Source organism: Equus caballus, chromosome 25, assembly GCF_041296265.1.
Source record: "Equus caballus isolate H_3958 breed thoroughbred chromosome 25, TB-T2T, whole genome shotgun sequence".
NCBI classification, from domain to species: Eukaryota; Metazoa; Chordata; class Mammalia; order Perissodactyla; family Equidae; genus Equus; species Equus caballus.
The window spans coordinates 186,845-212,847 of record NC_091708.1 but is presented as its reverse complement, the minus strand read 5'-3'; positions in this window follow the sequence as shown (position 1 = coordinate 212,847).

The window sequence follows — 26,003 nt, the reverse complement described above, 5'->3', positions numbered from 1 at the left end:
ACGGCAGAGCAGAAGTTCTACTTCAGCCAGATCAGGGCTGGGAAGAAACTGCGTTTCACAGTCCTTTGTAAGACATGTTCCCGGTAGGCTGTAAGAGCCCTATGCAGAGCGAGTTGTTTCTTAGCTGCCGAAAGAGCTGGATGTTTTACCTGAGGGGCTTGTCTACCATTGTGGAATCAAGGCAGAACTTTGCGCCTTGCAGCTCTAGCGCCATGTAGGACCCGGCAGAGCAGAAGTTCTACTTCAGCCAGATCAGGGCTGGGAAGAAACTGCGTTTCACAGGCCTTTGTAAGACTCGTTCCCTGTAGGCTGTTAAACACAAGTGCAGAGCAAGTTGTTTCTTAGCGGCCCAAAGAGGTGGAAGCCCCACGCTGTGGGGCCTGTCTGCCCTTGAGGAATCAAGGCAGGACTTTGAGACTTGCAACTCTAGGCCGAAGTAGGATATGGCATAGCAGCAGTTCTACCTCAGCGAGATAAGGCCTGCAAAGAAACTGCATTTCTCAGGCCTTTGCAAGAGATGCTCCCGGTTGGCTGTAAGAGCACTGTGCAGAGCGAGTTGTTTCTTAGCTTTCCAAAGAGCTGGAAGCAGGATGCTGTGGGGCCCAACTCGCCCTTTGGAAAGAAGCCTGCACGTTGTGCCTTTCAGCTCTAGGGCAAAGTAGCACACCCAGAGCAGAAGACCTACTTCAGCCAGATCAGGCCTGCAAAGAAACTGCGTTTCACAGGCTTTTGGAAGAGATGTTCCCGGTAGGCTGTAAGAGCACTGTGCAGAGCGAGTTGTTTCTTAGCTTCCCAAAGAGCTGGAAGCAGGATGCTGTGGGGCCCAACTCGCCCTTTGGAAAGAAGCCTGCACGTTGTGCCTTTCAGCTCTAGGGCAAATTAGCACACCCAGACCAGAAGACCTACTTCAGCCAGATCAGGCCTGCAAAGAAACTGCGTTTCACAGGCTTTTGGAAGAGATGTTCCCGGTAGGCTGTAAGAGCACTGTGCAGAGCGAGTTGTTTCTTAGCTTCCCAAAGAGCTGGAAGCAGGATGCTGTGGGGCCCAACTCGCCCTTTGGAAAGAAGCCTGCACGTTGTGCCTTTCAGCTCTAGGGCAAAGTAGCTCACCCAGAGCAGAAGTCCTACTTCAGCCAGATCAGGCCTGCAAAGAAACTGCGTTTCACAGGCCTTTGGAAGAGATGTTCCCGGTAGGCTGTAAGCGCACTGTGCAGAGCGAGTGGTTTCTTAGCTTCCCAAAGAGCTGGAAGCAAGATGCAGTGGGGCCCAACTCGCCCTTTGGAAAGAAGCCTGCACGTTGTGCCTTTCAGCTCTAGGGCAAAGTAGCACACCCAGAGCAGAAGTCCTGCTTCAGCCAGATCAGGCCTGCAAAGAAACTGCGTTTCACAGGCCTTTGGAAGAGATGTTCCCGGTAGGCTGTAAGAGCACTGTGCAGAGCGAGTTGTTTCTTAGGTTCCCAAAGATCTGGAAGCAAGATGCTTTGGGGCCTCTCTACCCCTTTGCAAGGAAGCCAGCACTTTGGGCATGGCAGCTCTATGCCAATGCAGCACACCCAGTGCAGAAGTTCTGCTTCAGTCAGATCAGGCCTACCAAGAAACTGCGTTTCACAGGCCTTTGTAAGATATCTTCCCGCTAGGCTGTAAAACACCAATGCAGAGCGAGTTGTTGCCTAGCTGCGCAAAGAGCTGGTAGCTGGATGCTGAGGGTCTAGTCTCCCCTTGGGGAAGCAAGGCAGGACTTTGTGCCTTGCAGCTCTAGGCCCATGTAGGACACGGCAGAGCAGAAGTTCTACTTCAGCAAGATAAGTCCTGGGAAGAAACTGCATTTCGCAGGCCTTTGTAAGACTCGATCCCTGTAGGCTGTAAAACAGCAGTGCAGAGCAAGTTGTTTCTCAGCTGCCCAAAGAGCTGGAAGCCCCATGCTGTGGGGCCTGTCTGCCCTTGAGGACACAAGGCAGGAATTTGTGCCTTGCAGCTCTAGGCCCATGTAGGACACGGCAGAGCAGAAGTTCTACTTCAGCAAGATAAGTCCTGGGAAGAAACTGCATTTCGCAGGCCTTTGTAAGACTCGATCCCTGTAGGCTGTAAAACATCAGTGCAGAGCAAGCTGTTTCTCAGCTGCCCAAAGAGCTGGAAGCCCCATGCTGTGGGGCCTGTCTGCCCTTGAGGACACAAGGCAGGAATTTGTGCCTTGCAGCTCTAGGCCCATGTAGGACATGGCAGAGCAGAAGTTCTACTTCAGCCAGATCAGGGCTGGGAAGAAACTGCGTTTCACAGGCCTTTGTAAGACTCCTTCCCTGTAGGCTGTAAAACACCAGTGCAGAGCAAGTTGTTTCTTAGCTGCCCAAAGAGCTGGAAGCCCCACGCTGTGGGGCCTGTCTCCCCTTGGGGAAACAAGGCTGGACTTTGTGCCTTGCAGCTCTAGGCCCATGTAGGACACGGCAGCGCAGAAGTACTACTTCAGCCATATCAGGGCTGGGAAGAAACTGCGTTTCACAGTCCTTTGCAAGACATGTTCCCGGTAGGCTGTAAGAGCCCTATGCAGAGCGAGTTGTTTCTTAACTGCCGAAAGAGCTGGAAGCTGGACCTGAGGGACTTGTCTACCCTTGTGGAAACAAGGCAGGACTTTGTGCCTTGCAGCTCTAGCGCCATGTAGGACCCGGCAGAGCAGAAGTTCTACTTCAGCCAGATCAGGGCTGGGAAGAAACTGCGTTTCACAGGCCTTTGTAAGACTCGTTCCCTGTAGGTTGTAAAACACCAGTGCAGAGCAAGTTGTTTCTTAGCTGCCCAAAGAGCTGGAAGCCCCACGCTGTGGGGCCTGTCTGCCCTTGAGGAGTCAAGGCAGGACTTTGAGCCTTGCAACTCTAGGCCGATGTAGGACACAGCACAGCAGCAGTTCTACCTCAGCGAGATAAGGCCTGCAAAGAAACTGCGTTTCAGAGGCCTTTGTAAGAGATGTTCCCGGTAGGCTCTAAGAGACGTGTGTAGAGCGAGTTGTTTCTCAGCTTCCAAAGAGCTGGAAGCAAGATGCTTTGGGGCCCAACTCGCCCTTTGGAAAGGAGACGGCACGTTGTGCCTTTCAGCTCTAGGGCAATGTAGCACACCCAGAGCAGAAGTTCTACTTCAGCCAGATCGGGCCTGCCAAGAAACTGCGTTCACAGGCCTTGGGAACAGATGTTCCACATAGGCTGTAAGAGCACTGGGCAGAGCCAGTTGTTTCTTAGCTTCCCAAAGAGCTGGAAGCAAGATGCTTTGGGGCCTCTCTGCCCCTTTGCAAACAAGGCAGCCCTTCTGGTCTGGCTGCTGTAGGCAAATGTAGCACACCCAGAGCAGAAATTCTACTTCAGTAAGATCAGGCCTGCCAAGAAACTGCGTTTCACAGGCCTTTGGAAGTGATGTTCCCGGTAGGCTGTGGTAGCATTTTTCAGTGCCAGTTGTTTCTTAGCTTCCCACAGAGCTGGAAGCAAGATGTATGGGGCCTCTCTCCCCCTTTGGAAACAAGGCAACCCTTTGAGCCTGGCAGCTCTATGCCAATGTAGCACACCCAGAGCAGAAGGTCTGCTTCAGCCAGATCAGGCCTGCCAAGAAACTGCATTTCACAGGCCTTGGTAACAGATGTTCCAGGTAGGTTGTAAGAACACTGGGCAGAGCCAGTAGTTTCTTAGCCACCCAAAGAGCTGGAAGCAAGATGCTTTGGGGCCTCTCTACCCCTTTGCAAGGAAGCCAGCACTTTGGGCATGGCAGCTCTATGCCAATGTAGCACACCCAGAGCAGAAATTCTACTTCAGTAAGATCAGGCCTGCAAAGAAACTGCGTTTCACAGGCCTTTGCAAGAGATGTTCCCAGTAGGCTGTAAGAGCACTGTGCAGAGCGAGTTGTTTCTTAGCTTCCCAAAGAGCTGGAAGCAAGATGCTGTGGGGCCCAACTCGCCCTTTGGAAAGAAGCCTGCACGTTGTGCCTTTCAGCTCTAGGGCAATGTAGCACACCCAGAGCAGAAGTCCTACTTCAGCCAGATCAGGCTTGCAAAGAAACTGCATTTCACAGGCCTTTGTAAGAGATGTTCCCGGTAGGCTGTAAGAGCACTGTGCAGAGCGAGTTGTTTCTTAGCTTCCCAAAGAGCTGGAAGCAAGATGCTCTGCGGCCCAACTCTCCCTTTGGAAAGAAGCCTGCACGTTGTGCCTTTCAGCTCTAGGGCAATGTGGCACACCCAGAGCAGAAGTTCCACTTCAGCCAGATCAGGCCTGCAAAGAAACTGCGTTTCACAGGCCTCGTAAGAGATGTTCCCGGTAGGCTGTAAGAGCGCTGTGCAGAGCGAGTTGTTTCTTAGCTTCCCAAAGAGCTGGAAGCAAGATGCTCTGGGTCCCACCTCGCCCCTTTTTAAGAAGCCTGCACGTTGTGCCTTTGAGCTCTAGGTCAATGTGGCACACCCAGAGCAGAAGGTCTGCTTCAGCCAGATCAGGCCTGCCAAGAAACTGCATTTCACAGGCCTTGGTAACAGATGTTCCAGGTAGGTTGTAAGAACACTGGGCAGAGCCAGTAGTTTCTTAGCTACCCAAAGAGCTGGAAGCAAGATGCTTTGGGGCCTCTCTACCCCTTTGCAAGGAAGCCAGCACTTTGGGCATGGCAGCTCTATGCCAATGCAGCACACCCAGTGCAGAAGTTCTGCTTCAGTCAGATCAGGCCTACCAAGAAACTGCATTTCGCAGGCCTTTGTAAGACTCGATCCCTGTAGGCTGTAAAACACCAGTGCAGAGCAAGTTGTTTCTCAGCTGCCCAAAGAGCTGGAAGCCCCATGCTGTGGGGCCTGTCTGCCCTTGAGGACACAAGGCAGGAATTTGTGCCTTGCAGCTCTAGGCCCATGTAGGACACGGCAGAGCAGAAGTTCTACTTCAGCAAGATCAGGCCTGGGAAGAAACTGCGTTTCACAGGCCTTTGTAAGACTCTTTCCCTGTAGGCTGTAAAACACCAGTGCAGAGCAAGTTGTTTCTTAGCTGCCCAAAGAGCTGGAAGCCCCACGCTGTGGGGCCTGTCTCCCCTTGGGGAAACAAGGCTGGACTTTGTGCCTTGCAGCTCTAGGCCCATGTAGGACACGGCAGAGCAGAAGTACTACTTCAGCCATATCAGGGCTGGGAAGAAACTGCGTTTCACAGTCCTTTGCAAGACATGTTCCCGGTAGGCTGTAAGAGCCCTATGCAGAGCGAGTTGTTTCTTAACTGCCGAAAGAGCTGGAAGCTGGACCTGAGGGACTTGTCTACCCTTGTGGAAACAAGGCAGGACTTTGTGCCTTGCAGCTCTAGCGCCATGTAGGACCCGGCAGAGCAGAAGTTCTACTTCAGCCAGATCAGGGCTGGGAAGAAACTGCGTTTCACAGGCCTTTGTAAGACTCGTTCCCTGTAGGTTGTAAAACACCAGTGCAGAGCAAGTTGTTTCTTAGCTGCCCAAAGAGCTGGAAGCCCCACGCTGTGGGGCCTGTCTGCCCTTGAGGAGTCAAGGCAGGACTTTGAGCCTTGCAACTCTAGGCCGATGTAGGACACAGCACAGCAGCAGTTCTACCTCAGCGAGATAAGGCCTGCAAAGAAACTGCGTTTCAGAGGCCTTTGTAAGAGATGTTCCCGGGAGGCTCTAAGAGACGTGTGTAGAGCGAGTTGTTTCTTAGGTTCCCAAAGAGCTGGAAGCAAGATGCTGTGGGGCCCAACTCGCCCTTTGGAAAGAAGCCTGCAAGTTGTGCCTTTCAGCTCTAGGGCAATGTAGCACACCCAGAGCAGAAGTCCTACTTCAGCCAGATCAGGCTTGCAAAGAAACTGCATTTCACAGGCCTTTGTAAGAGATGTTCCCGGTAGCCTGTAAGAGCACTGTGCAGAGCGAGTTGTTTCTTAGCTTCCCAAAGATCTGGAAGCAAGATGCTCTGCGGCCCAACTCTCCCTTTGGAAAGAAGCCTGCACGTTGTGCCTTTCAGCTATAGGGCAATGTGGCACACCCAGAGCAGAAGTTCCACTTCAGCCAGATCAGGCCTGCAAAGAAACTGCGTTTCACAGGCCTCGTAAGAGATGTGTCCGGTAGGCTGTAAGAGCGCTGTGCAGAGCGAGTTGTTTCTTAGCTTCCCAAAGATCTGGAAGCAAGATGCTCTGCGGCCCAACTCTCCCTTTGGAAAGAAGCCTGCACGTTGTGCCTTTCAGGTCTAGGGCAAAGTAGCACACCCAGAGCAGAAGTCTTACTTCAACCAGATCAGGCCTGCAAAGAAACTGCGTTTCACAGGCCTTTGGAAGAGATGTTCCCGGTAGGCTGTAAGAGCACTGTGCAGAGCGAGTTGTTTCTTAGCTTCCCAAAGAGCTGGAAGCAAGATGCTGTGGGGCCCAACTCGCCCTTTGGAAAGAAGCCTGCACCTTGTGCCTTTCAGCTCTAGGGCAATGTAGCACACCCAGACCAGAAGGTCTGCTTCAGCCAGATCAGGCCTGCCAAGAAACTGCATTTCACAGGCCTTGGTAACAGATGTTCCAGGTAGGTTGTAAGAACACTGGGCAGAGCCAGTAGTTTCTTAGCTACCCAAAGAGCTGGAAGCAAGATGCTTTGGGGCCTCTCTACCCCTTTGCAAGGAAGCCAGCACTTTGGGCATGGCAGCTCTATGCCAATGCAGCACACCCAGTGCAGAAGTTTTGCTTCAGTCAGATCAGGCCTACCAAGAAACTGCGTTTCACAGGCCTTTGTAAGATATCTTCCCGGTAGGCTGTAAAACACCAATTCAGAGCGAGTTGTTGCCTAGCTGCGCAAAGAGCTGGTAGCTGGATGCTGAGGGTCTAGTCTCCCCTTGGGGAAGCAAGGCAGGACTTTGTGCCTTGCAGCTCTAGGCCCATGTAGGACACGGCAGAGCAGAAGTTCTACTTCAGCAAGATAAGTCCTGGGAAGAAACTGCATTTCGCAGGCCTTTGTAAGACTCGATCCCTGTAGGCTGTAAAACAGCAGTGCAGAGCAAGTTGTTTCTCAGCTGCCCAAAGAGCTGGAAGCCCCATGCTGTGGGGCCTGTCTGCCCTTGAGGACACAAGGCAGGAATTTGTGCCTTGCAGCTCTAGGCCCATGTAGGACACGGCAGAGCAGAAGTTCTACTTCAGCCAGATCAGGGCTGGGAAGAAACTGCGTTTCACAGTCCTTTGTAAGACATGTTCCCGGTAGGCTGTAAGAGCCCTATGCAGAGCGAGTTGTTTCTTAGCTGCCGAAAGAGCTGGATGTTTTACCTGAGGGGCTTGTCTACCCTTGTGGAATCAAGGCAGAACTTTGCGCCTTGCAGCTCTAGCGCCATGTAGGACCCGGCAGAGCAGAAGTTCTACTTCAGCCAGATCAGGGCTGGGAAGAAACTGCGTTTCACAGGCCTTTGTAAGACTCGTTCCCTGTAGGCTGTAAAACACAAGTGCAGAGCAAGTTGTTTCTTAGCGGCCCAAAGAGGTGGAAGCCCCACGCTGTGGGGCCTGTCTGCCCTTGAGGAATCAAGGCAGGACTTTGAGACTTGCAACTCTAGGCCGAAGTAGGATATGGCATAGCAGCAGTTCTACCTCAGCGAGATAAGGCCTGCAAAGAAACTGCATTTCTCAGGCCTTTGCAAGAGATGCTCCCGGTTGGCTGTAAGAGCACTGTGCAGAGCGAGTTGTTTCTTAGCTTTCCAAAGAGCTGGAAGCAGGATGCTGTGGGGCCCAACTCGCCCTTTGGAAAGAAGCCTGCACGTTGTGCCTTTCAGCTCTAGGGCAAAGTAGCACACCCAGACCAGAAGACCTACTTCAGCCAGATCAGGCCTGCAAAGAAACTGCGTTTCACAGGCTTTTGGAAGAGATGTTCCCGGTAGGCTGTAAGAGCACTGTGCAGAGCGAGTTGTTTCTTAGCTTCCCAAAGAGCTGGAAGCAGGATGCTGTGGGGCCCAACTCGCCCTCTGGAAAGAAGCCTGCACGTTGTGCCTTTCAGCTCTAGGGCAAAGTAGCACACCCAGACCAGAAGACCTACTTCAGCCAGATCAGGCCTGCAAAGAAACTGCGTTTCACAGGCTTTTGGAAGAGATGTTCCCGGTAGGCTGTAAGAGCACTGTGCAGAGCGAGTTGTTTCTTAGCTTCCCAAAGAGCTGGAAGCAGGATGCTGTGGGGCCCAACTCGCCCTTTGGAAAGAAGCCTGCACGTTGTGCCTTTCAGCTCTAGGGCAAAGTAGCTCACCCAGAGCAGAAGTCCTACTTCAGCCAGATCAGGCCTGCAAAGAAACTGCGTTTCACAGGCCTTTGGAAGAGATGTTCCCGGTAGGCTGTAAGCGCACTGTGCAGAGCGAGTGGTTTCTTAGCTTCCCAAAGAGCTGGAAGCAAGATGCAGTGGGGCCCAACTCGCCCTTTGGAAAGAAGCCTGCACGTTGTGCCTTTCAGCTCTAGGGCAAAGTAGCACACCCAGAGCAGAAGTCCTGCTTCAGCCAGATCAGGCCTGCAAAGAAACTGCGTTTCACATGCCTTTGGAAGAGATGTTCCCGGTAGGCTGTAAGAGCACTGTGCAGAGCGAGTTGTTTCTTAGGTTCCCAAAGAGCTGGAAGCAAGATGCTTTGGGGCCTCTCTACCCCTTTGCAAGGAAGCCAGCACTTTGGGCATGGCAGCTCTATGCCAATGCAGCACACCCAGTGCAGAAGTTCTGCTTCAGTCAGATCAGGCCTACCAAGAAACTGCGTTTCACAGGCCTTTGTAAGATATCTTCCCGGTAGGCTGTAAAACACCAATGCAGAGCGAGTTGTTGCCTAGCTGCGCAAAGAGCTGGTAGCTGGATGCTGAGGGTCTAGTCTCCCCTTGGGGAAGCAAGGCAGGACTTTGTGCCTTGCAGCTCTAGGCCCATGTAGGACACGGCAGAGCAGAAGTTCTACTTCAGCAAGATAAGTCCTGGGAAGAAACTGCATTTCGCAGGCCTTTGTAAGACTCGATCCCTGTAGGCTGTAAAACAGCAGTGCAGAGCAAGTTGTTTCTCAGCTGCCCAAAGAGCTGGAAGCCCCATGCTGTGGGGCCTGTCTGCCCTTGAGGACACAAGGCAGGAATTTGTGCCTTGCAGCTCTAGGCCCATGTAGGACACGGCAGAGCAGAAGTTCTACTTCAGCAAGATAAGTCCTGGGAAGAAACTGCATTTCGCAGGCCTTTGTAAGACTCGATCCCTGTAGGCTGTAAAACATCAGTGCAGAGCAAGCTGTTTCTCAGCTGCCCAAAGAGCTGGAAGCCCCATGCTGTGGGGCCTGTCTGCCCTTGAGGACACAAGGCAGGAATTTGTGCCTTGCAGCTCTAGGCCCATGTAGGACATGGCAGAGCAGAAGTTCTACTTCAGCCAGATCAGGGCTGGGAAGAAACTGCGTTTCACAGGCCTTTGTAAGACTCGTTCCCTGTAGGCTGTAAAACACCAGTGCAGAGCAAGTTGTTTCTTAGCTGCCCAAAGAGCTGGAAGCCCCACGCTGTGGGGCCTGTCTCCCCTTGGGGAAACAAGGCTGGACTTTGTGCCTTGCAGCTCTAGGCCCATGTAGGACACGGCAGCGCAGAAGTACTACTTCAGCCATATCAGGGCTGGGAAGAAACTGCGTTTCACAGTCCTTTGCAAGACATGTTCCCGGTAGGCTGTAAGAGCCCTATGCAGAGCGAGTTGTTTCTTAACTGCCGAAAGAGCTGGAAGCTGGACCTGAGGGACTTGTCTACCCTTGTGGAAACAAGGCAGGACTTTGTGCCTTGCAGCTCTAGCGCCATGTAGGACCCGGCAGAGCAGAAGTTCTACTTCAGCCAGATCAGGGCTGGGAAGAAACTGCGTTTCACAGGCCTTTGTAAGACTCGTTCCCTGTAGGTTGTAAAACACCAGTGCAGAGCAAGTTGTTTCTTAGCTGCCCAAAGAGCTGGAAGCCCCACGCTGTGGGGCCTGTCTGCCCTTGAGGAGTCAAGGCAGGACTTTGAGCCTTGCAACTCTAGGCCGATGTAGGACACAGCACAGCAGCAGTTCTACCTCAGCGAGATAAGGCCTGCAAAGAAACTGCGTTTCAGAGGCCTTTGTAAGAGATGTTCCCGGTAGGCTCTAAGAGACGTGTGTAGAGCGAGTTGTTTCTCAGCTTCCAAAGAGCTGGAAGCAAGATGCTTTGGGGCCCAACTCGCCCTTTGGAAAGGAGACGGCACGTTGTGCCTTTCAGCTCTAGGGCAATGTAGCACACCCAGAGCAGAAGTTCTACTTCAGCCAGATCGGGCCTGCCAAGAAACTGCGTTCACAGGCCTTGGGAACAGATGTTCCACATAGGCTGTAAGAGCACTGGGCAGAGCCAGTTGTTTCTTAGCTTCCCAAAGAGCTGGAAGCAAGATGCTTTGGGGCCTCTCTGCCCCTTTGCAAACAAGGCAGCCCTTCTGGTCTGGCTGCTGTAGGCAAATGTAGCACACCCAGAGCAGAAATTCTACTTCAGTAAGATCAGGCCTGCCAAGAAACTGCGTTTCACAGGCCTTTGGAAGTGATGTTCCCGGTAGGCTGTGGTAGCATTTTTCAGTGCCAGTTGTTTCTTAGCTTCCCAAAGAGCTGGAAGCAAGATGTATGGGGCCTCTCTCCCCCTTTGGAAACAAGGCAACCCTTTGAGCCTGGCAGCTCTATGCCAATGTAGCACACCCAGAGCAGAAGGTCTGCTTCAGCCAGATCAGGCCTGCCAAGAAACTGCATTTCACAGGCCTTGGTAACAGATGTTCCAGGTAGGTTGTAAGAACACTGGGCAGAGCCAGTAGTTTCTTAGCCACCCAAAGAGCTGGAAGCAAGATGCTTTGGGGCCTCTCTACCCCTTTGCAAGGAAGCCAGCACTTTGGGCATGGCAGCTCTATGCCAATGTAGCACACCCAGAGCAGAAATTCTACTTCAGTAAGATCAGGCCTGCAAAGAAACTGCGTTTCACAGGCCTTTGCAAGAGATGTTCCCGGTAGGCTGTAAGAGCACTGTGCAGAGCGAGTTGTTTCTTAGGTTCCCAAAGAGCTGGAAGCAAGATGCTGTGGGGCCCAACTCGCCCTTTGGAAAGAAGCCTGCACGTTGTGCCTTTCAGCTCTAGGGCAATGTAGCACACCCAGAGCAGAAGTCCTACTTCAGCCAGATCAGGCTTGCAAAGAAACTGCATTTCACAGGCCTTTGTAAGAGATGTTCCCGGTAGGCTGTAAGAGCACTGTGCAGAGCGAGTTGTTTCTTAGCTTTCCAAAGAGCTGGAAGCAAGATGCTCTGCGGCCCAACTCTCCCTTTGGAAAGAAGCCTGCACGTTGTGCCTTTCAGCTATAGGGCAATGTGGCACACCCAGAGCAGAAGTTCCACTTCAGCCAGATCAGGCCTGCAAAGAAACTGCGTTTCACAGGCCTCGTAAGAGATGTTCCCGGTAGGCTGTAAGAGCGCTGTGCAGAGCGAGTTGTTTCTTAGCTTCCCAAAGAGCTGGAAGCAAGATGCTCTGGGTCCCACCTCGCCCTTTTTTAAGAAGCCTGCACGTTGTGCCTTTGAGCTCTAGGTCAATGTGGCAGACCCAGAGCAGAAGTTCTACTTCAGCCAGATCAGGGCTGGGAAGAAACTGCGTTTCACAGTCCTTTGTAAGACATGTTCCCGGTAGGCTGTAAGAGCCCTATGCAGAGCGAGTTGTTTCTTAGCTGCCGAAAGAGCTGGATGTTTTACCTGAGGGGCTTGTCTACCCTTGTGGAATCAAGGCAGAACTTTGCGCCTTGCAGCTCTAGCGCCATGTAGGACCCGGCAGAGCAGAAGTTCTACTTCAGCCAGATCAGGGCTGGGAAGAAACTGCGTTTCACAGGCCTTTGTAAGACTCGTTCCCTGTAGGCTGTAAAACACAAGTGCAGAGCAAGTTGTTTCTTAGCGGCCCAAAGAGGTGGAAGCCCCACGCTGTGGGGCCTGTCTGCCCTTGAGGAATCAAGGCAGGACTTTGAGACTTGCAACTCTAGGCCGAAGTAGGATATGGCATAGCAGCAGTTCTACCTCAGCGAGATAAGGCCTGCAAAGAAACTGCATTTCTCAGGCCTTTGCAAGAGATGCTCCCGGTTGGCTGTAAGAGCACTGTGCAGAGCGAGTTGTTTCTTAGCTTTCCAAAGAGCTGGAAGCAGGATGCTGTGGGGCCCAACTCGCCCTTTGGAAAGAAGCCTGCACGTTGTGCCTTTCAGCTCTAGGGCAAAGTAGCACACCCAGAGCAGAAGTCCTACTTCAGCCAGATCAGGCCTGCAAAGAAACTGCGTTTCACAGGCCTTTGGAAGAGATGTTCCCGGTAGGCTGTAAGAGCACTGTGCAGAGCGAGTTGTTTCTTAGCTTCCCAACGAGCTGGAAGCAAGATGCTGTGGGGCCCAACTCGCCCTTTGGAAAGAAGCCTGCACGTTGTGCCTTTCAGCTCTAGGGCAAAGTAGCACACCCAGAGCAGAAGTCCTACTTCAGCCAGATCAGGCCTGCAAAGAAACTGCGTTTCACAGGCCTTTGGAAGAGATGTTCCCGGTAGGCTGTAAGAGCACTGTGCAGAGCGAGTTGTTTCTTAGCTTCCCAAAGAGCTGGAAGCAAGATGCTGTGGGGCCCAACTCGCCCTCTGGAAAGAAGCCTGCACGTTGTGCCTTTCAGCTCTAGGGCAAAGTAGCACACCCAGAGCAGAAGTCCTACTTCAACCAGATCAGGCCTGCAAAGAAACTGCGTTTCACATTCCTTTGGAAGAGATGTTCCCACTAGGCTGTAAGAGCACTGTGCAGAGCGAGTTGTTTCTTAGCTTCCCAAAGAGCTGGAAGCAAGATGCTGTGGGGCCCAACTCGCCCTTTGGAAAGAAGCCTGCACGTTGTGCCTTTCAGCTCTAGGGCAAAGTAGCACACCCAGTGCAGAAATGCTACTTCAGCCAGATCAGGCCTGCAAAGAAACTGCGTTTCACAGGCCTTTGTAAGAGATGTTCCCGGTAGGCTGTAAGAGCACTGTGCAGAGCGAGTTGTTTCTTAGCTTCCCAAAGAGCTGGAAGCAAGAGGCTGTGGGGCCCAACTCGCCCTTTGGAAAGAAGCCTGCACGTTGTGCCTTTCAGCTCTAGGGCAATGTAGCACACCCAGAGCAGAAGGTCTGCTTCAGCCAGATCAGGCCTGCCAAGAAACTGCATTTCACAGGCCTTGGTAACAGATGTTCCAGGTAGGTTGTAAGAACACTGGGCAGAGCCAGTAGTTTCTTAGCCCCCCAAAGAGCTGGAAGCAAGATGCTTTGGGGCCTCTCTACCCCTTTGCAAGGAAGCCAGCACTTTGGGCATGGCAGCTCTATGCCAATGCAGCACACCCAGTGCAGAAGTTCTGCTTCAGTCAGATCAGGCCTACCAAGAAACTGCGTTTCACAGGCCTTTGTAAGATATCTTCCCGGTAGGCTGTAAAACACCAATTCAGAGCGAGTTGTTGCCTAGCTGCGCAAAGAGCTGGTAGCTGGATGCTGAGGGTCTAGTCTCCCCTTGGGGAAGCAAGGCAGGACTTTGTGCCTTGCAGCTCTAGGCCCATGTAGGACACGGCAGAGCAGAAGTTCTACTTCAGCAAGATAAGTCCTGGGAAGAAACTGCATTTCGCAGGCCTTTGTAAGACTCGATCCCTGTAGGCTGTAAAACAGCAGTGCAGAGCAAGTTGTTTCTCAGCTGCCCAAAGAGCTGGAAGCCCCATGCTGTGGGGCCTGTCTGCCCTTGAGGACACAAGGCAGGAATTTGTGCCTTGCAGCTCTAGGCCCATGTAGGACACGGCAGAGCAGAAGTTCTACTTCAGCAAGATCAGGCCTGGGAAGAAACTGCGTTTCACAGGCCTTTGTAAGACTCTTTCCCTGTAGGCTGTAAAACACCAGTGCAGAGCAAGTTGTTTCTTAGCTGCCCAAAGAGCTGGAAGCCCCACGCTGTGGGGCCTGTCTCCCCTTGGGGAAACAAGGCTGGACTTTGTGCCTTGCAGCTCTAGGCCCATGTAGGACACGGCAGAGCAGAAGTACTACTTCAGCCATATCAGGGCTGGGAAGAAACTGCGTTTCACAGTCCTTTGCAAGACATGTTCCCGGTAGGCTGTAAGAGCCCTATGCAGAGCGAGTTGTTTCTTAACTGCCGAAAGAGCTGGAAGCTGGACCTGAGGGACTTGTCTACCCTTGTGGAAACAAGGCAGGACTTTGTGCCTTGCAGCTCTAGCGCCATGTAGGACCCGGCAGAGCAGAAGTTCTACTTCAGCCAGATCAGGGCTGGGAAGAAACTGCGTTTCACAGGCCTTTGTAAGACTCGTTCCCTGTAGGTTGTAAAACACCAGTGCAGAGCAAGTTGTTTCTTAGCTGCCCAAAGAGCTGGAAGCCCCACGCTGTGGGGCCTGTCTGCCCTTGAGGAGTCAAGGCAGGACTTTGAGCCTTGCAAATCTAGGCCGATGTAGGACACAGCACAGCAGCAGTTCTACCTCAGCGAGATAAGGCCTGCAAAGAAACTGCGTTTCAGAGGCCTTTGTAAGAGATGTTCCCGGTAGGCTCTAAGAGACGTGTGTAGAGCGAGTTGTTTCTTAGCTTCCCAAAGAGCTGGAAGCAAGATGCTTTGGGGCCTCTCTGCCCCTTTGCAAACAAGGCAGCCCTTCTGGTCTGGCTGCTGTAGGCAAATGTAGCACACCCAGAGCAGAAATTCTACTTCAGTAAGATCAGGCCTGCCAAGAAACTGCGTTTCACAGGCCTTTGGAAGTGATGTTCCCGGTAGGCTGTGGTAGCATTTTTCAGTGCCAGTTGTTTCTTAGCTTCCCAAAGAGCTGGAAGCAAGATGTATGGGGCCTCTCTCCCCCTTTGGAAACAAGGCAACCCTTTGAGCCTGGCAGCTCTATGCCAATGTAGCACACCCAGAGCAGAAGGTCTGCTTCAGCCAGATCAGGCCTGCCAAGAAACTGCATTTCACAGGCCTTGGTAACAGATGTTCCAGGTAGGTTGTAAGAACACTGGGCAGAGCCAGTAGTTTCTTAGCCACCCAAAGAGCTGGAAGCAAGATGCTTTGGGGCCTCTCTACCCCTTTGCAAGGAAGCCAGCACTTTGGGCATGGCAGCTCTATGCCAATGTAGCACACCCAGAGCAGAAATTCTACTTCAGTAAGATCAGGCCTGCAAAGAAACTGCGTTTCACAGGCCTTTGCAAGAGATGTTCCCAGTAGGCTGTAAGAGCACTGTGCAGAGCGAGTTGTTTCTTAGGTTCCCAAAGAGCTGGAAGCAAGATGCTGTGGGGCCCAACTCGCCCTTTGGAAAGAAGCCTGCACGTTGTGCCTTTCAGCTCTAGGGCAATGTAGCACACCCAGAGCAGAAGTCCTACTTCAGCCAGATCAGGCTTGCAAAGAAACTGCATTTCACAGGCCTTTGTAAGAGATGTTCCCGGTAGGCTGTAAGAGCACTGTGCAGAGCGAGTATTTTCTTAGCTTCCCAAAGAGCTGGAAGCAAGATGCTCTGCGGCCCAACTCTCCCTTTGGAAAGAAGCCTGCACGTTGTGCCTTTCAGCTCTAGGGCAATGTGGCACACCCAGAGCAGAAGTTCCACTTCAGCCAGATCAGGCCTGCAAAGAAACTGCGTTTCACAGGCCTCGTAAGAGATGTTCCCGGTAGGCTGTAAGAGCGCTGTGCAGAGCGAGTTGTTTCTTAGCTTCCCAAAGAGCTGGAAGCAAGATGCTCTGGGTCCCACCTCGCCCCTTTTTAAGAAGCCTGCACGTTGTGCCTTTGAGCTCTAGGTCAATGTGGCACACCCAGAGCAGAAGGTCTGCTTCAGCCAGATCAGGCCTGCCAAGAAACTGCATTTCACAGGCCTTGGTAACAGATGTTCCAGGTAGGTTGTAAGAACACTGGGCAGAGCCAGTAGTTTCTTAGCTACCCAAAGAGCTGGAAGCAAGATGCTTTGGGGCCTCTCTACCCCTTTGCAAGGAAGCCAGCACTTTGGGCATGGCAGCTCTATGCCAATGCAGCACACCCAGTGCAGAAGTTCTGCTTCAGTCAGATCAGGCCTACCAAGAAACTGCATTTCGCAGGCCTTTGTAAGACTCGATCCCTGTAGGCTGTAAAACACCAGTGCAGAGCAAGTTGTTTCTCAGCTGCCCAAAGAGCTGGAAGCCCCATGCTGTGGGGCCTGTCTGCCCTTGTGGACACAAGGCAGGAATTTGTGCCTTGCAGCTCTAGGCCCATGTAGGACACGGCAGAGCAGAAGTTCTACTTCGGCAAGATCAGGCCTGGGAAGAAACTGCGTTTCACAGGCCTTTGTAAGACTCTTTCCCTGTAGGCTGTAAAACACCAGTGCAGAGCAAGTTGTTTCTTAGCTGCCCAAAGAGCTGGAAGCCCCACGCTGTGGGGCCTGTCTCCCCTTGGGGAAACAAGGCTGGACTTTGTGCCTTGCAGCTCTAGGCCCATGTAGGACACGGCAGAGCAGAAGTACTACTTCAGCCATATCAGGGCTGGGAAGAAACTGCGTTTCACAGTCCTTTGCAAGACATGTTCCCGGTAGGCTGTAAGAGCCCTATGCAGAGCGAGTTGTTTCTTAACTGCCGAAAGAGCTGGAAGCTGGACCTGAGGGACTTGTCTACCCTTGTGGAAACAAGGCAGGACTTTGTGCCTTGCAGCTCTAGCGCCATGTAGGACCCGGCAGAGCAGAAGTTCTACTTCAGCCAGATCAGGGCTGGGAAGAAACTGCGTTTCACAGGCCTTTGTAAGACTCGTTCCCTGTAGGTTGTAAAACACCAGTGCAGAGCAAGTTGTTTCTTAGCTGCCCAAAGAGCTGGAAGCCCCACGCTGTGGGGCCTGTCTGCCCTTGAGGAGTCAAGGCAGGACTTTGAGCCTTGCAACTCTAGGCCGATGTAGGACACAGCACAGCAGCAGTTCTACCTCAGCGAGATAAGGCCTGCAAAGAAACTGCGTTTCAGAGGCCTTTGTAAGAGATGTTCCCGGGAGGCTCTAAGAGACGTGTGTAGAGCGAGAGTTTCTTAGGTTCCCAAAGAGCTGGAAGCAAGATGCTGTGGGGCCCAACTCGCCCTTTGGAAAGAAGCCTGCACGTTGTGCCTTTCAGCTCTAGGGCAATGTAGCACACCCAGAGCAAAAGTCCTACTTCAGCCAGATCAGGCTTGCAAAGAAACTGCATTTCACAGGCCTTTGTAAGAGATGTTCCCGGTAGCCTGTAAGAGCACTGTGCAGAGCGAGTTGTTTCTTAGCTTCCCAAAGATCTGGAAGCAAGATGCTCTGCGGCCCAACTCTCCCTTTGGAAAGAAGCCTGCACGTTGTGCCTTTCAGCTATAGGGCAATGTGGCACACCCAGAGCAGAAGTTCCACTTCAGCCAGATCAGGCCTGCAAAGAAACTGCGTTTCACAGGCCTCGTAAGAGATGTGTCCGGTAGGCTGTAAGAGCGCTGTGCAGAGCGAGTTGTTTCTTAGCTTCCCAAAGATCTGGAAGCAAGATGCTCTGCGGCCCAACTCTCCCTTTGGAAAGAAGCCTGCACGTTGTGCCTTTCAGGTCTAGGGCAAAGTAGCACACCCAGAGCAGAAGTCTTACTTCAACCAGATCAGGCCTGCAAAGAAACTGCGTTTCACAGGCCTTTGGAAGAGATGTTCCCGGTAGGCTGTAAGAGCACTGTGCAGAGCGAGTTGTTTCTTAGCTTCCCAAAGAGCTGGAAGCAAGATGCTGTGGGGCCCAACTCGCCCTTTGGAAAGAAGCCTGCACGTTGTGCCTTTCAGCTCTAGGGCAATGTAGCACACCCAGACCAGAAGGTCTGCTTCAGCCAGATCAGGCCTGCCAAGAAACTGCATTTCACAGGCCTTGGTAACAGATGTTCCAGGTAGGTTGTAAGAACACTGGGCAGAGCCAGTAGTTTCTTAGCTACCCAAAGAGCTGGAAGCAAGATGCTTTGGGGCCTCTCTACCCCTTTGCAAGGAAGCCAGCACTTTGGGCATGGCAGCTCTATGCCAATGCAGCACACCCAGTGCAGAAGTTCTGCTTCAGTCAGATCAGGCCTACCAAGAAACTGCGTTTCACAGGCCTTTGTAAGATATCTTCCCGGTAGGCTGTAAAACACCAATTCAGAGCGAGTTGTTGCCTAGCTGCGCAAAGAGCTGGTAGCTGGATGCTGAGGGTCTAGTCTCCCCTTGGGGAAGCAAGGCAGGACTTTGTGCCTTGCAGCTCTAGGCCCATGTAGGACACGGCAGAGCAGAAGTTCTACTTCAGCAAGATAAGTCCTGGGAAGAAACTGCATTTCGCAGGCCTTTGTAAGACTCGATCCCTGTAGGCTGTAAAACAGCAGTGCAGAGCAAGTTGTTTCTCAGCTGCCCAAAGAGCTGGAAGCCCCATGCTGTGGGGCCTGTCTGCCCTTGAGGACACAAGGCAGGAATTTGTGCCTTGCAGATCTAGGCCCATGTAGGACACGGCAGAGCAGAAGTTCTACTTCAGCCACATCAGGGCTGGGAAGAAACTGCGTTTCACAGTCCTTTGTAAGACATGTTCCCGGTAGGCTGTAAGAGCCCTATGCAGAGCGAGTTGTTTCTTAGCTGCCGAAAGAGCTGGATGTTTTACCTGAGGGGCTTGTCTACCCTTGTGGAATCAAGGCAGAACTTTGCGCCTTGCAGCTCTAGCGCCATGTAGGACCCGGCAGAGCAGAAGTTCTACTTCAGCCAGATCAGGGCTGGGAAGAAACTGCGTTTCACAGGCCTTTGTAAGACTCGTTCCCTGTAGGCTGTTAAACACAAGTGCAGAGCAAGTTGTTTCTTAGCGGCCCAAAGAGGTGGAAGCCCCACGCTGTGGGGCCTGTCTGCCCTTGAGGAATCAAGGCAGGACTTTGAGACTTGCAACTCTAGGCCGAAGTAGGATATGGCATAGCAGCAGTTCTACCTCAGCGAGATAAGGCCTGCAAAGAAACTGCATTTCTCAGGCCTTTGCAAGAGATGCTCCCGGTTGGCTGTAAGAGCACTGTGCAGAGCGAGTTGTTTCTTAGCTTTCCAAAGAGCTGGAAGCAGGATGCTGTGGGGCCCAACTCGCCCTTTGGAAAGAAGCCTGCACGTTGTGCCTTTCAGCTCTAGGGCAAAGTAGCACACCCAGACCAGAAGACCTACTTCAGCCAGATCAGGCCTGCAAAGAAACTGCGTTTCACAGGCTTTTGGAAGAGATGTTCCCGGTAGGCTGTAAGAGCACTGTGCAGAGCGAGTTGTTTCTTAGCTTCCCAAAGAGCTGGAAGCAGGATGCTGTGGGGCCCAACTCGCCCTTTGGAAAGAAGCCTGCACGTTGTGCCTTTCAGCTCTAGGGCAAAGTAGCTCACCCAGAGCAGAAGTCCTACTTTAGCCAGATCAGGCCTGCAAAGAAACTGCGTTTCACAGGCCTTTGGAAGAGATGTTCCCGGTAGGCTGTAAGCGCACTGTGCAGAGCGAGTGGTTTCTTAGCTTCCCAAAGAGCTGGAAGCAAGATGCAGTGGGGCCCAACTCGCCCTTTGGAAAGAAGCCTGCACGTTGTGCCTTTCAGCTCTAGGGCAAAGTAGCACACCCAGAGCAGAAGTCCTGCTTCAGCCAGATCAGGCCTGCAAAGAAACTGCGTTTCACAGGCCTTTGGAAGAGATGTTCCCGGTAGGCTGTAAGAGCACTGTGCAGAGCGAGTTGTTTCTTAGGTTCCCAAAGAGCTGGAAGCAAGATGCTTTGGGGCCTCTCTACCCCTTTGCAAGGAAGCCAGCACTTTGGGCATGGCAGCTCTATGCCAATGCAGCACACCCAGTGCAGAAGTTCTGCTTCATTCAGATCAGGCCTACCAAGAAACTGCGTTTCACAGGCCTTTGTAAGATATCTTCCCGGTAGGCTGTAAAACACCAATGCAGAGCGAGTTGTTGCCTAGCTGCGCAAAGAGCTGGTAGCTGGATGCTGAGGGTCTAGTCTCCCCTTGGGGAAGCAAGGCAGGACTTTGTGCCTTGCAGCTCTAGGCCCATGTAGGACACGGCAGAGCAGAAGTTCTACTTCAGCAAGATAAGTCCTGGGAAGAAACTGCATTTCGCAGGCCTTTGTAAGACTCGATCCCTGTAGGCTGTAAAACACCAGGGCCGAGCAAGTTGTTTCTCAGCTGCCCAAAGAGCTGGAAGCCCCATGCTGTGGGGCCTGTCTGCCCTTGAGGACACAAGGCAGGAATTTGCGCCTTGCAGCTCTAGGCCCATGTAGGACACGGCAGAGCAGAAGTTCTACTTCAGCAAGATAAGTCCTGGGAAGAAACTGCATTTCGCAGGCCTTTGTAAGACTCGATCCCTGTAGGCTGTAAAACATCAGTGCAGAGCAAGCTGTTTCTCAGCTGCCCAAAGAGCTGGAAGCCCCATGCTGTGGGGCCTGTCTGCCCTTGAGGACACAAGGCAGGAATTGGTGCCTTGCAGCTCTAGGCCCATGTAGGACATGGCAGAGCAGAAGTTCTACATCAGCAAGATCAGGCCTGGGAAGAAACTGCGTTTCACAGGCCTTTGTAAGACTCCTTCCCTGTAGGCTGTAAAACACCAGTGCAGAGCAAGTTGTTTCTTAGCTGCCCAAAGAGCTGGAAGCCCCACGCTGTGGGGCCTGTCTCCCCTTGGGGAAACAAGGCTGGACTTTGTGCCTTGCAGCTCTAGGCCCATGTAGGACACGGCAGCGCAGAAGTACTACTTCAGCCATATCAGGGCTGGGAAGAAACTGCGTTTCACAGTCCTTTGCAAGACATGTTCCCGGTAGGCTGTAAGAGCCCTATGCAGAGCGAGTTGTTTCTTAACTGCCGAAAGAGCTGGAAGCTGGACCTGAGGGACTTGTCTACCCTTGTGGAAACAAGGCAGGACTTTGTGCCTTGCAGCTCTAGCGCCATGTAGGACCCGGCAGAGCAGAAGTTCTACTTCAGCCAGATCAGGGCTGGGAAGAAACTGCGTTTCACAGGCCTTTGTAAGACTCGTTCCCTGTAGGTTGTAAAACACCAGTGCAGAGCAAGTTGTTTCTTAGCTGCCCAAAGAGCTGGAAGCCCCACGCTGTGGGGCCTGTCTGCCCTTGAGGAGTCAAGGCAGGACTTTGAGCCTTGCAACTCTAGGCCGATGTAGGACACAGCACAGCAGCAGTTCTACCTCAGCGAGATAAGGCCTGCAAAGAAACTGCGTTTCAGAGGCCTTTGTAAGAGATGTTCCCGGTAGGCTCTAAGAGACGTGTGTAGAGCGAGTTGTTTCTCAGCTTCCAAAGAGCTGGAAGCAAGATGCTTTGGGGCCCAACTCGCCCTTTGGAAAGGAGACGGCACGTTGTGCCTTTCAGCTCTAGGGCAATGTAGCACACCCAGAGCAGAAGTTCTACTTCAGCCAGATCGGGCCTGCCAAGAAACTGCGTTCACAGGCCTTGGGAACAGATGTTCCACATAGGCTGTAAGAGCACTGGGCAGAGCCAGTTGTTTCTTAGCTTCCCAAAGAGCTGGAAGCAAGATGCTTTGGGGCCTCTCTGCCCCTTTGCAAACAAGGCAGCCCTTCTGGTCTGGCTGCTGTAGGCAAATGTAGCACACCCAGAGCAGAAATTCTACTTCAGTAAGATCAGGCCTGCCAAGAAACTGCGTTTCACAGGCCTTTGGAAGTGATGTTCCCGGTAGGCTGTGGTAGCATTTTTCAGTGCCAGTTGTTTCTTAGCTTCCCAAAGAGCTGGAAGCAAGATGTATGGGGCCTCTCTCCCCCTTTGGAAACAAGGCAACCCTTTGAGCCTGGCAGCTCTATGCCAATGTAGCACACCCAGAGCAGAAGGTCTGCTTCAGCCAGATCAGGCCTGCCAAGAAACTGCATTTCACAGGCCTTGGTAACAGATGTTCCAGGTAGGTTGTAAGAACACTGGGCAGAGCCAGTAGTTTCTTAGCCACCCAAAGAGCTGGAAGCAAGATGCTTTGGGGCCTCTCTACCCCTTTGCAAGGAAGCCAGCACTTTGGGCATGGCAGCTCTATGCCAATGTAGCACACCCAGAGCAGAAATTCTACTTCAGTAAGATCAGGCCTGCAAAGAAACTGCGTTTCACAGGCCTTTGCAAGAGATGTTCCCGGTAGGCTGTAAGAGCACTGTGCAGAGCGAGTTGTTTCTTAGGTTCCCAAAGAGCTGGAAGCAAGATGCTGTGGGGCCCAACTCGCCCTTTGGAAAGAAGCCTGCACGTTGTGCCTTTCAGCTCTAGGGCAATGTAGCACACCCAGAGCAGAAGTCCTACTTCAGCCAGATCAGGCTTGCAAAGAAACTGCATTTCACAGGCCTTTGTAAGAGATGTTCCCGGTAGGCTGTAAGAGCACTGTGCAGAGCGAGTTGTTTCTTAGCTTTCCAAAGAGCTGGAAGCAAGATGCTCTGCGGCCCAACTCTCCTTTTGGAAAGAAGCCTGCACGTTGTGCCTTTCAGCTCTAGGGCAATGTGGCACACCCAGAGCAGAAGTTCCACTTCAGCCAGATCAGGCCTGCAAAGAAACTGCGTTTCACAGGCCTCGTAAGAGATGTTCCCGGTAGGCTGTAAGAGCGCTGTGCAGAGCGAGTTGTTTCTTAGCTTCCCAAAGAGCTGGAAGCAAGATGCTCTGGGTCCCACCTCGCCCTTTTTTAAGAAGCCTGCACGTTGTGCCTTTGAGCTCTAGGTCAATGTGGCACACCCAGAGCAGAAGTTCTACTTCAGCCAGATCAGGGCTGGGAAGAAACTGCGTTTCACAGTCCTTTGTAAGACATGTTCCCGGTAGGCTGTAAGAGCCCTATGCAGAGCGAGTTGTTTCTTAGCTGCCGAAAGAGCTGGATGTTTTACCTGAGGGGCTTGTCTACCCTTGTGGAATCAAGGCAGAACTTTGCGCCTTGCAGCTCTAGCGCCATGTAGGACCCGGCAGAGCAGAAGTTCTACTTCAGCCAGATCAGGGCTGGGAAGAAACTGCGTTTCACAGGCCTTTGTAAGACTCGTTCCCTGTAGGCTGTAAAACACAAGTGCAGAGCAAGTTGTTTCTTAGCGGCCCAAAGAGGTGGAAGCCCCACGCTGTGGGGCCTGTCTGCCCTTGAGGAATCAAGGCAGGACTTTGAGACTTGCAACTCTAGGCCGAAGTAGGATATGGCATAGCAGCAGTTCTACCTCAGCGAGATAAGGCCTGCAAAGAAACTGCATTTCTCAGGCCTTTGCAAGAGATGCTCCCGGTTGGCTGTAAGAGCACTGTGCAGAGCGAGTTGTTTCTTAGCTTTCCAAAGAGCTGGAAGCAGGATGCTGTGGGGCCCAACTCGCCCTTTGGAAAGAAGCCTGCACGTTGTGCCTTTCAGCTCTAGGGCAAAGTAGCACACCCAGAGCAGAAGTCCTACTTCAGCCAGATCAGGCCTGCAAAGAAACTGCGTTTCACAGGCCTTTGGAAGAGATGCTCCCGGTAGGCTGTAAGAGCACTGTGCAGAGCGAGTTGTTTCTTAGCTTCCCAACGAGCTGGAAGCAAGATGCTGTGGGGCCCAACTAGCCCTTTGGAAAGAAGCCTGCACGTTGTGCCTTTCAGCTCTAGGGCAAAGTAGCACACCCAGAGCAGAAGTCCTACTTCAGCCAGATCAGGCCTGCAAAGAAACTGCGTTTCACAGGCCTTTGGAAGAGATGTTCCCGGTAGGCTGTAAGAGCACTGTGCAGAGCGAGTTGTTTCTTAGCTTCCCAAAGAGCTGGAAGCAAGATGCTGTGGGGCCCAACTCGCCCTCTGGAAAGAAGCCTGCACGTTGTGCCTTTCAGCTCTAGGGCAAAGTAGCACACCCAGAGCAGAAGTCCTACTTCAACCAGATCAGGCCTGCAAAGAAACTGCGTTTCACAGGCCTTTGGAAGAGATGTTCCCACTAGGCTGTAAGAGCACTGTGCAGAGCGAGTTGTTTCTTAGCTTCCCAAAGAGCTGGAAGCAAGATGCTGTGGGGCCCAACTCGCCCTTTGGAAAGAAGCCTGCACGTTGTGCCTTTCAGCTCTAGGGCAAAGTAGCACACCCAGAGCAGAAATGCTACTTCAGCCAGATCAGGCCTGCAAAGAAACTGCGTTTCACAGGCCTTTGGAAGAGATGTTCCCGGTAGGCTGTAAGAGCACTGTGCAGAGCGAGTTGTTTCTTAGCTTCCCAAAGAGCTGGAAGCAAGAGGCTGTGGGGCCCAACTCGCCCTTTGGAAAGAAGCCTGCACGTTGTGCCTTTCAGCTCTAGGGCAATGTAGCACACCCAGAGCAGAAGGTCTGCTTCAGCCAGATCAGGCCTGCCAAGAAACTGCATTTCACAGGCCTTGGTAACAGATGTTCCAGGTAGGTTGTAAGAACACTGGGCAGAGCCAGTAGTTTCTTAGCCCCCCAAAGAGCTGGAAGCAAGATGCTTTGGGGCCTCTCTACCCCTTTGCAAGGAAGCCAGCACTTTGGGCATGGCAGCTCTATGCCAATGCAGCACACCCATTGCAGAAGTTCTGCTTCAGTCAGATCAGGCCTACCAAGAAACTGCGTTTCACAGGCCTTTGTAAGATATCTTCCCGGTAGGCTGTAAAACACCAATTCAGAGCGAGTTGTTGCCTAGCTGCGCAAAGAGCTGGTAGCTGGATGCTGAGGGTCTAGTCTCCCCTTGGGGAAGCAAGGCAGGACTTTGTGCCTTGCAGCTCTAGGCCCATGTAGGACACGGCAGAGCAGAAGTTCTACTTCAGCAAGATAAGTCCTGGGAAGAAACTGCATTTCGCAGGCCTTTGTAAGACTCGATCCCTGTAGGCTGTAAAACAGCAGTGCAGAGCAAGTTGTTTCTCAGCTGCCCAAAGAGCTGGAAGCCCCATGCTGTGGGGCCTGTCTGCCCTTGAGGACACAAGGCAGGAATTTGTGCCTTGCAGCTCTAGGCCCATGTAGGACACGGCAGAGCAGAAGTTCTACTTCAGCAAGATCAGGCCTGGGAAGAAACTGCGTTTCACAGGCCTTTGTAAGACTCTTTCCCTGTAGGCTGTAAAACACCAGTGCAGAGCAAGTTGTTTCTTAGCTGCCCAAAGAGCTGGAAGCCCCACGCTGTGGGGCCTGTCTCCCCTTGGGGAAACAAGGCTGGACTTTGTGCCTTGCAGCTCTAGGCCCATGTAGGACACGGCAGAGCAGAAGTACTACTTCAGCCATATCAGGGCTGGGAAGAAACTGCGTTTCACAGTCCTTTGCAAGACATGTTCCCGGTAGGCTGTAAGAGCCCTATGCAGAGCGAGTTGTTTCTTAACTGCCGAAAGAGCTGGAAGCTGGACCTGAGGGACTTGTCTACCCTTGTGGAAACAAGGCAGGACTTTGTGCCTTGCAGCTCTAGCGCCATGTAGGACCCGGCAGAGCAGAAGTTCTACTTCAGCCAGATCAGGGCTGGGAAGAAACTGCGTTTCACAGGCCTTTGTAAGACTCGTTCCCTGTAGGTTGTAAAACACCAGTGCAGAGCAAGTTGTTTCTTAGCTGCCCAAAGAGCTGGAAGCCCCACGCTGTGGGGCCTGTCTGCCCTTGAGGAGTCAAGGCAGGACTTTGAGCCTTGCAAATCTAGGCCGATGTAGGACACAGCACAGCAGCAGTTCTACCTCAGCGAGATAAGGCCTGCAAAGAAACTGCGTTTCAGAGGCCTTTGTAAGAGATGTTCCCGGTAGGCTCTAAGAGACGTGTGTAGAGCGAGTTGTTTCTTAGCTTCCCAAAGAGCTGGAAGCAAGATGCTTTGGGGCCTCTCTGCCCCTTTGCAAACAAGGCAGCCCTTCTGGTCTGGCTGCTGTAGGCAAATGTAGCACACCCAGAGCAGAAATTCTACTTCAGTAAGATCAGGCCTGCCAAGAAACTGCGTTTCACAGGCCTTTGGAAGTGATGTTCCCGGTAGGCTGTGGTAGCATTTTTCAGTGCCAGTTGTTTCTTAGCTTCCCAAAGAGCTGGAAGCAAGATGTATGGGGCCTCTCTCCCCCTTTGGAAACAAGGCAACCCTTTGAGCCTGGCAGCTCTATGCCAATGTAGCACACCCAGAGCAGAAGGTCTGCTTCAGCCAGATCAGGCCTGCCAAGAAACTGCATTTCACAGGCCTTGGTAACAGATGTTCCAGGTAGGTTGTAAGAACACTGGGCAGAGCCAGTAGTTTCTTAGCC